Genomic DNA, 15,028 nt, shown 5'->3' on the forward strand with positions numbered 1-15,028 from the left:
TATACCTGTGGTGCATTTTAGTTTTGCAGTTTGCTGACGGTGATCACCAGTATATATAGCAGTACGGTACAGAAGGCCACTGCTCTACCTACCTCTGTGTCGTCAAGTATACTATCCATCTAGATTCTATACCTGTGGTGCATTTTAGTTTTGCAGTTTGCTGACAGTGACCACCAGTATATATAGCAGTACGGTACAGAAGGCCACTGCTCTACCTACCTCTGTGTCGTCAAGTATACTATCCATTTAGATTCTATACCTGTGGTGCATTTTAGTTTTGCAGTTTGCTGACAGTGACCACTAGTATATAGCAGTATGGTACGGAAGGCCACTGCTCTACCTACCTCTGTGTCGTCAAGTATACTATCCATCTAGATTCTATACCTGTGGTGCATTTTAGTTTTGCAGTTTGCTGACAGTGATCACCAGTATATATAGCAGTACGGTACAGAAGGCCACTGCTCTACCTACCTCTGTGTCGTCAAGTATACTATCCATTTAGATTCTATACCTGTGGTGCATTTTAGTTTTGCAGTTTGCTGACAGTGACCACTAGTATATAGCAGTATGGTACGGAAGGCCACTGCTCTACCTACCTCTGTGTCGTCAAGTATACTATTCATCCATACCTGTGGTGCATTTCAGTTGTGCGCAGTATATATGGGTCTGGGACTCCAGGTCGACAACAAAAAGGTCGACACACCTTAGGTCAATGCCAATTGGTCAACACACCTTAGGTCAACATGGACAAAATGTCGACAGGAACAAGGTCGACATGGAAAAAGGTCGGCATGAGTTTTTTATGTTTTTTTGTGTCATTTTCTTCGTAGAGTGACCGGGAACCCCAATTAGTGCACCGTGTCCCCTCGCATAGCTAGCTTCGCTCGCCATGCTTCGGGCATGGTGCCTTTGCTCCTCTTCGCTTTGCTCGGCACAGATTACCGTTCCAATCGTAGTCCACATGGATCGTTAAGTATGAAAAAGTTCCAAAAAATAAAAAAATTGTGAAAAACTCATGTCGACCTTTTTCCATGTCAACCTTTTTCCATGTCGACCTTGTTCCTGTCGACCTTTTGTCCACGTCGACCATGTGTCCATGTCGACATAAGGTGTGTCGACCAATTGGCGTTGACCTAAGGTGTGTCGACCTTTTTGTTGTCGACCTGGAGTCCGGATACCGTATATATAGTAGTAGGCCATTGCTATTGATACTGGCATATTATTCCACACATTAAAAAATGGAGAACAAAAATGTGGAGGTTCAAATAGGGAAAGATCAAGATCCACTTCCACCTCGTGCTGAAGCTGCTGTCACTAGTCATGGCCGAGACTATGAAATGCCATCAACGTCGTCTGCCAAGGCCGATGCCCAATGTCATAGTAGAGAGCATGTAAAATACAAAAAACAAAAGTTCAGTAAAATGACCCAAAAATCAAAATTGAAAGCGTCTGATGAGAACTGTAAACTTGCAAATATGCCATTTACGACATGGAGTGGCAAGGAACGGCTGAGGCCCTGGCCTATGATCATGGCTAGTGGTTCAGATTCACATGAGGATGGAAGCACTCATCCTCTCGCTAGAAAAATGAAAAGACTTAAGCTGGAAAAAGCACAGCAAAGAACTGTGCGTTCTTCTAAATCACAAATTCCCAAGGAGAGTCCAATTGTGTCGGTTGCGATGCCTGACCTTCCCAACACTGGACGGGAAGAGTTTGCGCCTTCCACCATTTGCACGCCCCCTGCAAGTGCTGGAAGGAGCACCCGCAGTCCAGTTCCGGATAGTCAAATTGAAGATGTCACTGTTGAAGTACACCAGGATGAGGGTATGGGTGTTGCTGGCGCTGAGGAGGAAATTGACAAGGAGGATTCTGATGGTGAGGTGGTTTGTTTAAGTCAGGCACCCGGGGAGACACCTGTTGTCCGTGGGACGAATATGGCCATTGACATGCCTGGTCAAAATACAAAAAAAAATCACTTCTTCGGTGTGGAATTATTTCAACACAAATGCGGACAACAGGTGTCAAGCCGTGTGTTGCCTTTGTCAAGCTGTAATAAGTAGGGGTAAGGATTTTAACCACCTAGGAACATCCTCCCTTATACGTCACCTGGACCGCATTCATCATAAGTCAGTGACAAGTTCAAAAACTTTGGATGACAGCGGAAGCAGTCCACTGACCACTAAATCCCTTCTTCCTCTTGTAACCAAGCTCCTGCAAACCACACCACCAACTCTCTGTGTCAATTTCCACCATACACAGGAAAGCCAATAGTCCTGCAGGCCATGTCACTGGCAAGTCTGACGAGTCCTCTCCTGCCTGGGATTCCTCCGATGCATCCTTGAGTGTAACGCCTACTGCTGCTGGCACTGCTGTTGTTGCTGCTGGGAGTCGATCGTCATCCCAGAGGGGAAGTCGGAAGACCACTTGTACTACTTCCAGTAAGCAATTGACTGTCCAACAGTCCTTTGCGAGGAAGATGAAATATCACAGCAGTCATCCTGCTGCAAAGCGGATAACTCAGGTCTTGTCAGCCTAGGTGGTGAGAAACGTGAGTCCGATATCCACCGTTAATTCACAGGCAACTAGAGACTTGATTGAGGTACTGTGTCCCCGGTACCAAATACCATCTAGGTTCCATTTCTCTAGGCAGGCGATACCGAAAATGTACACAGACGTCAGAAAGAGTCACCAGTGACCTAAAAAATGCAGTTGTACCCAATGTTCACTTAACCACGGACATGTGGACAAGTGGAGCAGGGCAGACTCAGGACTATATGACTGTGACAGCCCACTGGGTAGGTGTATTGCCTCCCGCAGCAAGAACAGCAGCGGCGGCACCAGTAGCAGCATCTCGCAAATGCCAACTCGTTCCTAGGCAGGCTACGCTTTGTATCACCGCTTTCCATAAGAGGCACACAGCTGACAACCTCTTACGGAAACTGAGGAACATCATCGCAGAATGGCTTACCCCAATTGGACTCTCCTGGGGATTTGTGACATCGGACAACGCCACCAATACTGTGCGTGCATTACATCTGGGCAAATTCCAGCACGTCCCATGTTTTGCACATACATTGAATTTGGTGGTGCAGAATTATTTAAAAAACGACAGGGGCGTGCAAGAGATGCTGTCGGTGGCCCGAAGAATTGCGGGCCACTTTTGGCATTCAGCCACCGCGTGCCGAAGACTGGAGCACCAGCAAACAGTCCTGAACCTGCATTGCCATCATCTGAAGCAAGAGGTGGTAACGAGGTGGAATTCAACCCTCTATATGCTTCAGAGGATGGAGGAGCAGCAAAAGGCCATTCAAGCCTATACATCTGCCCACGATGTAGGCAAAGGAGGGGGAATGCACCTGACTCAAGCGCAGTGGAGAATGATTTCAACGTTGTGCAAGGTTCTGCAACCCTTTGAACTTGCCACACGTGAAGTCAGTTCAGACACTGCCAGCCTGAGTCAGGTCATTCCCCTCATCAGGCTTTTGCAGAAGAAGCTGGAGACATTGAAGGAGGAGCTAAAACAGAGCGATTCTGCTGGGCATGTGGAACTTGTGGATGAAGCCCTTAATTCGCTTAACCAGGATTCACGTGTGGTCAATATGTTGAAATCAGAGCACTACATTTTGGCCACTGTGTTCGATTCTAGATTTAAAACCTACGATGTATCTCTCTTTCCAGCAGACACAAGTCTGCAGAGGTTCAAAGACCTGCTGGTGAGAAAATTGTCAAGTCAAGCGGAACGTGACCCGTCAACAGCTCCTCCTTTACATTCTCCCGCAACTGGGGGTGCAAGGAAAAGGCTAAGATTTCCGAGCCCACCCGCTGGCGGTGATGCAGAGCAGTCTGGAGCGAGTGCTGAAATCTGGTCCGGACTGAAGGACCTGCCAACGATTACTGACATGTCATCTACTGTGACTGCATATGATTCTCTCACCATTGAAAGAATGGTGGAGGATTATATGAGTGACCGCATCCAAGTAGGCACGTCAGACAGTCCGTACGTATACTGGCAGGAAAAAGAGGCAATTTGGAGGCCCTTGCACAAACTGGCTTTATTCTACCTAAGTTGCCCTCCCTCCAGTGTGTACTCCGAAAGAGTGTTTAGTGCAGCCGCTCACCTTGTCAGCAATCGGCGTACGAGGTTACTTCCAGAAAATGTGGAGATGATGATGTTCATCAAAATGAATTATAATCAATTCCTCCGTGGAGACATTCACCAGCAGCAATTGCCTCCAGAAAGTACACAGGGATCTGAGATGGTGGATTCCAGTGGGGATGAATTAATAATCTGTGAGGAGGGGGATGTACACAGTGAAAGGGGTGAGGAATCAGAGGATGATGATGAGGTGGACATCTTGCCTCTGTAGAGCCAGTTTGTGCAAGGAGAGATTGATTGCTTCTTTTTTGGTGGGGGCCCAAACCAACCAGTCATTTCAGTCACAGTCGTGTGGCAGACCCTGTCGCTTAAATATTGGGTTCGTTAAAGTGTGCATGTCCTGTTTATACAACATAAGGGTGGGTGGGAGGGCCCAAGGACAATTCCATCTTGCACCTCTTTTTTCTTTTATTTTTCTTTGCATCATGTGCTGTTTGGGGACTATTTTTTTAAGTGCCATCCTGTCTGACACTGCAGTGCCACTCCTAGATGGGCCAGGTGTTTGTGTCGGCCACTTGTGTCGCTTAGCTTAGTCACACAGTGACCTTGGTGCGCCTCTTTTTTTCTTTGCATCATGTGCTGTTTGGGGACTATTTTTTTGAAGTGCCATCCTGCCTGACACTGCAGTGCCACTCCTAGATGGGCCAGGTGTTTGTGTCGGCCACTTGTGTCACTTAGCTTAGCCATCCAGCGACCTCGGTGCAAATTTTAGGACTAAAAATAATATTGTGAGGTGTTCAGAATAGACTGAAAATGAGTGGAAATTATGGTTATTGAGGTTAATAATACTATGGAATCAAAATGACACCCAAATTCTATGATTTAAGCTGTTTTTGAGGGTTTTTTGTAAAAACACACCCGAATCCAAAACACACCCGAATCCGACAAAAAATTTTCAGGGAGGTTTTGCCAAAATGCGTCCGAATCCAAAACACAGCCGCGGAACCGAATCCAAAACCAAAACACAAAACCCGAAAAAATTTCCGGTGCACATAACTAGTAATTAATAACAGATAGACATATAGGTAGGAAGGCTCTGCTGGCAAGCTTACACTCTATAGGGAAATAGGCATTGATACATAAGGATTAGGTGTTCCTTATTGCATAATGGTCTGGCCAATTCCAAAGATTATTAATGGGCTGTATGATATGGCTACACAGCAATGTTGGCAAAGGGTCAGGAGGATGTGAAAGTGAATACAGACAAAATATGTGAGAATATATGTGAACTGTACAGTAGGGATGTAATTGTATAGGAAAGCTTATGAAGGTTATGTAGGGGGTTCTGGAATTTGATAAAATTTCCTGAAGAAGTGAGTTTCCAGGGAACGCTTGAAGGTTTAGAGACCAGAGGAGAATCTTATTGTGCATTGGAGGGTATTCAACATAGTGGGGGCAGCCCGAAGAAAGTCCTGCAATCCTGAATGGAAGTGAGTAATGTGTGAGGAGAGATGCAGGTTTTATGCATAGCGGATAGGTCGAGTTGGGAGATATTTTGAGATAAGCAAAGAGACGTTTGTTGGCGTACTTTGCTTAATAACCTAGGCCCTCATTCCGAGGAGTTTGCTCGCTAGCTGCTTTTAGCAGCCATGCAAACGCTAAGCCGTCGCCCTCTGGGAGGAGAAGTGCAACCGAAAGGATCGCAGCGTGGCTACAAAAAAAGATTGTGCAGTTTCAGAGCAGCTCCAGACCTTCTCCTAGCTTGCGATCACTTCAGACTGTTTAGTTCCTGCTTTGATGTCACAAACACACTCTGCTTTCGGCCAGCCATGCCTGCATTTCCCCAGGCACGCCTGCATTTGTATCTGACATGCCTGCGTTTTCCCACACACTCCCAGAAAACAGTCAGTTACCACCCAGAAACACCCACTTCCTGTCAATCACTCTGCGGCCAGCAGTGCAATTGAAGAGCGTCGCTAGACCTTGTATGAAACTGCATCGGCTTTTGTGAAAGTACGTTGCTCGTGCGCATTGCGCCGCATACGCATGCTCAGAAGTGCTGCTTTTTTACCTAATCGCTGCGCTGCAAACGAAAACAGCTAGCGAACAACTTGGAATGACCCCCCTTGTGTGTAAGCAAAAGTATTTTTTATTAAATACAGTTGAAAATTGGTAACCAATGGAGATATTGGCCCTCATTCTGAGTTGATCGCTTGCTAGCTACTTTTAGCAGCCGTGCAAACGCATAGTTGCAGCCCACGGGGAGTGTATTTTCGCTTTGCAGGAGTGCGAACGCCTGTGCAGCCGAGTGGCAGCAAGCACATTTTGTGCAGAACAAGACCAGCCCTGTAGTTATTTATTCTGTGTGATGATTGCTGCGATGAAAGGTCTCGGTATTGACATCAGATACCTGCCCAGCAAACGCCCGGCCATGTCTGCATTTTTCCAAACACTCCCAGAAAACGGTCAGTTGACACCCAGAAATGCCCACTTCCTGTCATTCTCCTTGCATCCGCCAGTGCGACTGGAAGCGTCGCTAGAACCTGTGCAAAACCACAAAGGTCTTTGTACTTGTACGACACGCCTGCGCATTGCGGTGCCTACGCATGGGCAGATTAGCCCAGTTCTGCCATAATCGCTGTGCTGCAAAACTCGGTAGCGAGCAATCAACTCGGAATGACCCCCATTGAACATGTGAAGGCTTCAAGGTGAGATCAATGCTTTGTCCACACCAGCAAGAAAGGTTTGGCAGCCTGCATCTGAAGGAATTTGGAAGCCCTGGGAACGAACCTTGGTTTCTATCAAAGCATGGACAGTAGTATGTTGACACCAAAATGATGACATTTATGATGTCAACATTGTTAAAATGTCAACAGGCAACATGACGGCAGAAAAGAAAAGAATTGTCCCATTTACTTGCATGTTTTCACAGAGGTGCTTGAAATGTTATTAACAGTAATGCACCATCAACTTTTATTTTCTTTTGTAGTATTTTCAAAACCAAATTACATAGCACTGAAGAAGTACTACACATACTGTCTACTATATTTCTCTATAGACTATTAGATCTGGATGTGATAGCACCCTCGTGACCATGCGGGATGCCGTCTGAACGCTGACCTTTTTTTAAAGGGACAATCATGTACATGCATGGTTTAGCCTTGTACATGGCTGCTGCTTTAAAAAAAATGGCCAAGTTCTACCAGCATCCCACACGGCCGCCGAATTTGGGCGCTATTACATCTGGCCCTTAGTCTGATCTGGTGAATTACTCCTGGGCCCTTAGAGAGAGATTCTCCCTTTTTTGTCGGAAATTTTGGTGACTTTTTTTTTTAATTTGCTGCTATAATCACTTTGGATACAACTTTGAGGATATTAACATCTACTAGATTGTTTTATTACTATTATATATTTATTATAATCTTTTATTACAATGTATTTGTATTTATTTACTTTTTATGTGGAATACACTCTTATATTCAGTATATGAATAACTTATAAATGTCTATGTGAGCTAATCTGATTTTGGCTTGGTATATATTTTTTTGCCTACATTGTTCATAATTTTTGTTAATATGTAATTAACACATTAGCACTGTCTTTTTTTTTTTTTTTTTTTTACAGTTTACTGATTTGGAATTATCCAGCCTTTTGTGGAAACCTTAGCAGCTCAGTGTTTTACTCCATTTAATTGGGAACCATTAGTCCTGGGTGAGTGCTTTTTATTTTTTAATTTTTCTTCATGTGTCCTAACAACAGGTTATTCATCACAAGTTCAATTCACACAAAGCCAAAATGACTAAAAGAGAATATATAATCTTGCAGAAGAGAAAAGGTCATTGTTTACATATTTATACTCATTGTGTGCACTAATTTTGCATTGATGTACAGTAACAATGAATATGACATCTGTTGACAAAATGTTGCGACTATAAAATATCCTTTTCATATTGAGAAATTTGACAAATGTCTGTACAGATTTGATCCTCTGACTCTGTTGCATATATGCTGATTCTGTCCATGTTAAAAATGACATAAAGAAACTAATGACCAAAGGGGAAATTTAATTAGCTCCAATAATTTTTTGGGTGGTAAAAATTTGACTTTACCACACTTTTTTTTTTTTTTGGCCAATCCAATTAGAGCCTGGTTTGTACATGCAAAAAATGTCCTGTTTTCGTTATAAGTTCACAGACCTATGTGTTTTCATGTCTGCAATCACAAAAAGGCAATTTTTAGCTGACTTTGGGGCTAATTGGATAACCCTGGTAGATTAATTAGCCCATTACATTCCTCCCTGAATCCCGGTTGTAGATTACTGTAACATCAGTTTTACAAAGTTGATAAAATCCAGCAAAAAAAGTGAATACAATTTCCAACAAGCAAAATGGGGACACAAAGCAAACATACTATAGGGCAAACTTTCTCTAAACTTGCAAGGGGCACAGTTGCTACACTTTGATCATATTAACACCCCTCAGCCTCTACTGGGTAATCTCTGGCATCAGTTGGCTGCTGTGGGCAGACAGTAGGGGTTGTTGACTTCTGCCCCTCTATTCTCACAGGGGCTTAAGCAAAGCTTATAGAAGCAGGTTCTCTACATTCACAATGGGATACAGGTAGGCATATTCCCTCAAGAGGTACAGTACATAGACAACTAGACAACACAGAAATTCCATAATGATAAGTGACTTGGATACACACATCGATAGATAGTATTTGTTGAATAAATAATATCCACTAGAGAAGGGGTGGGCAATAAGCATCCCTCCAGCTGCTGTTATACTACATATCCCAGCATGCCTCACCAAACCTTTAGCATGTACTGATAGCAAAACTGTGGCAGGGCATGCTGGTATTCTGTAATAGTGAATTAGTGCACTGACAGTGCATGGAATATAAACAAGTGTGAGCAAATATGTCTATAGCATTATTAAAAGAACTTAGAGCACCTCAGACACTCCTTTCTGCGGGCTGGTACTGGGAGAAAATATCTGTGGATATTTGATCTATTTGTAGCACAAACTATTTTAATGTGTACACAGTAATTGCAACATTGTTATCCAAATACTACTGCAGCATTTTCTGCCAGATGTATATTCATCTTCCATATCTAACACCTTCAGTACCCATATGGACAGCTGCAAATACAATAATTTCCTATGCATGTTCATTGGAGTCGTTGACTATCTAGGTGTAGAAGTACACAGTCAATCATATGAACATAATGCAATCTCTTTCTCTCCCACTAACCTGGGTCCTCAAGGCACACTAATAGTCCTGGTTTAAGGATATACATGCCTGAAATCAAAATAATTGAGGTACTAATTAAGTCACCTGTGTTCAAGTAAGGCTTTAAAACCTGGACCGTTAGTTTGCTTTGAGGATTAAGGTTTGGCAACACTGTTTTAGAGCTAGTTTTATTATTTTAGAAGAATTTTTTTTTTTTTAAGCATTCAAGATATACAGAGGGAAATGGACAGGAAAAAGGGTTAGGGAATATGTGTGTGATTGTTATTGATTGTATTATTTATGTGAAGAATAATTTGAGGTTAGATGACTGCACATGCAGCCTTTGAAATCATGATTTAATAAATTAATCATTATTAGGATTGGTGTGGAAAACTTTGACTTTTATTGACCACTGACAGCCAATTTAGGAGGTGGATGGTTTGGCAGGTATAAGGTATTGGTGCAATGCAGGAATCAAGTTTTTAAACTCATTGAAATAAGTGACACACATAAATAACACATGTTCTGTAGCTAGTTGATAGGAACAAGGAGAAACTTTTTTTTTTTTTTTCATTTTGGTGTAAGGTGAAATGCGGCTTTGGTTGCAATCAGTCATCAACAGGATCTGCTTATTTCAATTTGTCAGTCATTACAGTACAGTATGTTAGGCTTCAGATCCTTTATATAGGCTAAGCCTTTGCAGCAATAATAAAAATAAAAAAAATTCCCAAAGAAGCTTCCTGGCCTTCAACAGAAACCTGCACTGCAGCACAGCCCACCAGGCCAAGTTTTTTTTGCAAACACAGATTATTCATTTTTTTTTTTTTTAGCAACTTCTGTGCCATTTGTGTACAGCTGGAAAATGGCAGAAACAGCAGACTGTCTTTAAGAGGCGGGAGCATACAGTGTCTTATCAGCATACAGCCTTATCATTGAATTAAAAATATTAGACAGTATGTTATTATGTTTGTCATTTTTCTTCCCAGAAGGTAAAAGTTACACAGTCGCATAAGTACAGTTTTTTTATGTACAGTATATAGTCATTGTTTTTCTGCTTGCCATTATACTGTACAAATGAATAATGCAATCAGCATAGCAGCTTTTAAGTCCACAAAGCAGCAAAATTATAATTCTTTATTTTTTTTTTTAATTATAATACATATACATTGTCAAATTACTATGCGTAGCAAGTCTTGCATATAATATACAAGTATATGTTTGGTACTTAAACAATCATAGTTATTATTGACCACTGTTTATTATTAACTGAGAAATTTACAAGCTTTTTTTTTTTTTTATAAAAAATTATGACTTTATTGGATAATAAAGCAAATCAAATTAAAAACTGCAGTCATCCATTAATAATTCTTGGAGTTTGAAGCAATATAGTGTTGTGTATATGAATCAGAATCCAATCAGCCAGCATCCAGAATGTTTCCTTGTACTCTGACTAATTAATTACACCAACCGAGGATGCTTTTTATTACATGTTCTCATCCTACTCTCCTGTATAACCATTTCCTACAGTAAAGCATTACTTTGAAATTGTTTTATACTAGAGAAATAATTTTCATGCAGTACTTCCTTCAAATTAAAAAATCATCATTAATGTTTTCAAATTGCCATACTAATTCATATTTCATTTATATTGCTAATGTTACTGCATCTTAGTTTAAAACTAGGCAGAAATGTGAAAATGTACAGTTTAATTGTGGTTTTAGTTAGTTGTAAATGTGTAATACATTCTTCTAAATTGTATTCAGAATGACCCAAATGTTTATAGGCTCCAGACATAAGTTTGATGAACAAAACAGATGTGTGGAATAAAAAAGTTCACTATTTTGTAATAAAAAGTGGCACCCACTTTAGTTCATTTATTACATTAAAATATGTGTTTACAAACACAATTCATTAATTATATATATATATATATATATATATATATATAAATAAATATCTCTATTACTGCAAATAGGAAATGGAAGAGTGACACAAATGGATGGACTTAAACAACCAAAGTAACATCAATTTCACTTAGACTTTTGTCTAGTCAGAAAACCAATCTTTGTTTATTAAAAGAAAATATTTTTTAAATCCCCAGTGATGTGTTCTGAACTAAATGCTTATTTACAGACTGTATTAACTTAATTAATCTGTGGGTGGTGTTGATTGTATGAACTAATTGTATTAATTAACATTTTTCATATATTTTACACACAAGTGAGCAAAAACAAAGACGTTTTGTACTGTATATATTGTATAAAATAAACTTTCTGTTCCAGTAATATGCACAATTTATATCCCGAGTGGGTGGAATATATCCTTATAATATCTAAAACAACCTTTCATTAGTGAGGGTTCAGATTTAATCAGATTTATCTGGATCCCAAAATGGCATCTTATTGGCTCTCTTATGTCTCGTATTTTGTATAGCCAATAAGAAAAATCTGGATAAATGCGAACTCGCATTAATTTTGGTGTTAAGATCCGAGTAAATCTGGATCTGCACATCTCTAGTTTAAAGTAACACTATACTTTTTACTGTACGTTTCTCCAAAGTACAGTACAACAGTAAATTAAGGGGAAAAGGAGGCTCCTGTTGTACATTTTTCCTCATCTTGTCAGGTCTTGGAACCATGCTTAGGTAAAATAAAGTTAGATTTTTTTATATATTGTTATTTCAACTGTTACAACTATAAACTAAAATATTTATTCCAATTTTGCACTTTTTATGGAAGGAGCAGCCAAGCACTTAGAAATGTGTTGTTGAACAGTTAGTAGGTTGTAGCATGGATTGTCAAAATATCCTCACTCACATTGAAACCTTCACTGACATCATTAAGTTCTGTTGTCAGCCATGTTGTAAGGTTTAATTATCAAAAATGAACTCTGTCGGAACTGTTGGGGGAGAAGCATGGTTGGATGAAGCAACAAAGCAACTGCAATTTTTGTCAGGACCCATATTGGTTTGGATGACCCATTTCCCACTGAGCCCCCTATTACTTGGGTAGTTATATGACCATGACCATGATAATGTAAATAAATATATACTTATTGTAATATGAATCTTTTGTGTATAACCTATAAACATGTGATAAACATATTTGATGGTGATCATATAATATTACAGGACTCATACCAGCTGCGAACAGATGAATTTACTTTATTTTACTTGATTTGGGGATCTTGTGCGAATAATCTGCCCCTTCTTCTGGCACTGACTGGTGCACAGTTGTTGATTAAATGCAAGCTGTGTATACATACACTGCTATGTCTGAAGCTAGAGAGAGGATGAAAGCAGCCAAATGTCAGGACTGCTGCCAAGGCAGAAGAGGCTCTGAAGCATGGGTCATGAGTTGACAAGTCACTACAGGAAAACAGACCGTTCCTGTTACCAATCTCAATCTGCTGTATTTGAAGTGTGCCTTGTCTGTGGCCATAGCTCTCATATCTTAAATTCATGAACAAGAAGATAGTATATAATTAAAAATAAATATTAGTTGCAGAGACTGAGACCTTACTTACCATATTTTTTCTGCAGAATAGAAAAATCATCACACAGTTTTTTGAGCTTATAGTTACTATTATCTATATTTGGTTGCTGTTTTAGCAGAAGTACTGTAGCATAAAAAAGCCTAAATATAGAGAGTGTGCATAAGGCATATATATATCAATGGACTATATCCTAACCACTATTTTTGCACAAGGTACCGCTGATTTCAATGTCTGGTTCCTAGATATCAAAGCCACAAAAACCTGATCACCACCGTTATTTAAAGGGTGTCACATATTCCTTAATGCTTGACAATCATTATAATCAGCACTGCTTTAATAATGGCATTTAGACCACTGTGTTTTGCTCTTCTCATATTGTCTTCCTGTAACCTGCACTGTATGCTTTACCTATACAATTTGCACATGCTGCCAACAACAACCTACAGAGTGCGCCACAGATGGCTGCCTCGGATGGTTTCTCTATGGGCAAGTGAATTTCCAATTATTTTAAATAGACATATCAAATGCCAGCATTAATATATACTGTGGACGCAAGGTGCATCTTATTACCATATAAGATAAAAGTGTGCTGTACGTCGCAACACTATGTCCCTTAAGAGAAAACAAGCAGTCACACACATGGTATACTGAGGTCCAATGCTCAGAGATATATATGTGTGTTTGATATTTAAAAGGGGTATGCATACAAAATAATGTGTACAATATATAATTCAGTATAACATGTATAAGCCTACGTAAGTGGTACAGAGTTATAGTTACATAAGAAGCAGATACAGCCAATGTACAGCACCCTGTCCCATAGAACTTTCCTCCATCTCAGCAACAGCAACTAACTAACTATGCCTTACAAAAACTGCCTATATCAATAAGTGGGAGTTAACAGGTTGTTGGTTTTGGTCTCCTTCCGTTGGTACAGGAGAGGGAGGTCTCTCATTCCTTGTGTGTTATTGGTCAGTTCATTTGCAAACAAAGTCCAGTTTGAAGATGCAGTTATAGGTTAGCCTCTGGTTTTTGTTGCACACATGCTGTCTTCAGTAAGTTCTTTCTTATAATAAGAGTGAATTTAGATTTCATACATTTACTCATAACTAATCGTTGCAATGTGCTACAATTTACACATAGCTATCAAATTAATACATAATTAAATGAATAAATTAATAAATAAATTATCCTGATCATTTTGACACTAGCATGATATGATTAATTTGTTCCAATCCAATAATACATATATATCTGATGATGCACTCTATTATATAAATACATTATAATGTCTGGTGCTTGACATGTTTTGTCTATGTGTAATTTATGTGTTGTATGAAATATGTGTTGAATATAACTTTGTGGCTTGTCTGTGTGGATGCGTATGCTACCGTATATCCTGTGCACGCTGCGTGTATGCACACAAACCGAGATCTCTCTGTTTGGAGTTTGTATTTGTGTGTATGTAATTTTTTTTTACTTCGACAGGCAGGATGTTAATCTATTCTTACACAGCACATCATATTACATGTGTCTGGTTTTCCAAATATGCCTTGTGCTTATCTCCCACAGTGTAATCTTTGTATTCCGTTCAATATGGCTGCCTCACCAGTGACACTCATGGATGGAATGAAAAAACTGCATGTTAGGATGCTACAAACTCACCAGTGTGTGTCATTTCTTCTACGCGTGAAGTATTCCCGCCCAGTGTAGTCCTTTATAGTGCGCTCAAAAGTCTGCTTTGTCTGTTACTTTTTTGTGAGTGGAAAATATAACCCATGGAATGTATTACCCAAAATGACTGCACCAACCCTGCATTATGCTTATTGTGGTCTCCCTTTTTTGTGTGTATGGTTTTGTACTTGCTGTAATACTATAACCTTTGTAATCTATGCTATGTTTTTTATGTCTGCAAAGTAACTTTGAGTCCTGCTGGAGAAAAGAACTATATATAAATAAAATTATTAGGACATTTACAGGTTGAGACTTTCATATCTTAAATTGTCAGGACTAGGAGCATTTAAGAAATGGGATTTTTTTTCTGTTTTTGGAATACCTGGTCGCTGGGGTCAAGATGTGTCTGCGGCAGAGTCTGGTGTGTACTGCTGTGGTCCAGGGGGAGTTCCTCTATGTGCTGCAGGGGTCCGGTGGGGTCCTTGGTGGTCTGCTGTCATCCTTTTTGTGGTCTAGCATGTTTTGCGGGGG

At 40.2% G+C, this 15,028-nt stretch overlaps 1 long non-coding RNA gene across 3 annotated transcripts in view; it reads left to right on the forward strand.

Moving 5' to 3' along the window:
- LOC135057590 (uncharacterized) overlaps positions 1–14,783 on the forward strand; it is a 353,032-nt gene extending 338,249 nt beyond the window's left edge. For all 3 annotated transcript variants that reach the window (XR_010244220.1, XR_010244221.1, XR_010244222.1), the window contains 2 exons: positions 7,721–7,807; positions 14,396–14,783. This is a non-coding gene — a long non-coding RNA (uncharacterized LOC135057590). The remainder of the gene's footprint in view (positions 1–7,720; positions 7,808–14,395) is intronic.
- Positions 14,784–15,028: the final 245 nt, after the last annotated feature.

Source organism: Pseudophryne corroboree, chromosome 3, assembly GCF_028390025.1.
Source record: "Pseudophryne corroboree isolate aPseCor3 chromosome 3, aPseCor3.hap2, whole genome shotgun sequence".
NCBI lineage: Eukaryota > Metazoa > Chordata > Amphibia > Anura > Myobatrachidae > Pseudophryne > Pseudophryne corroboree.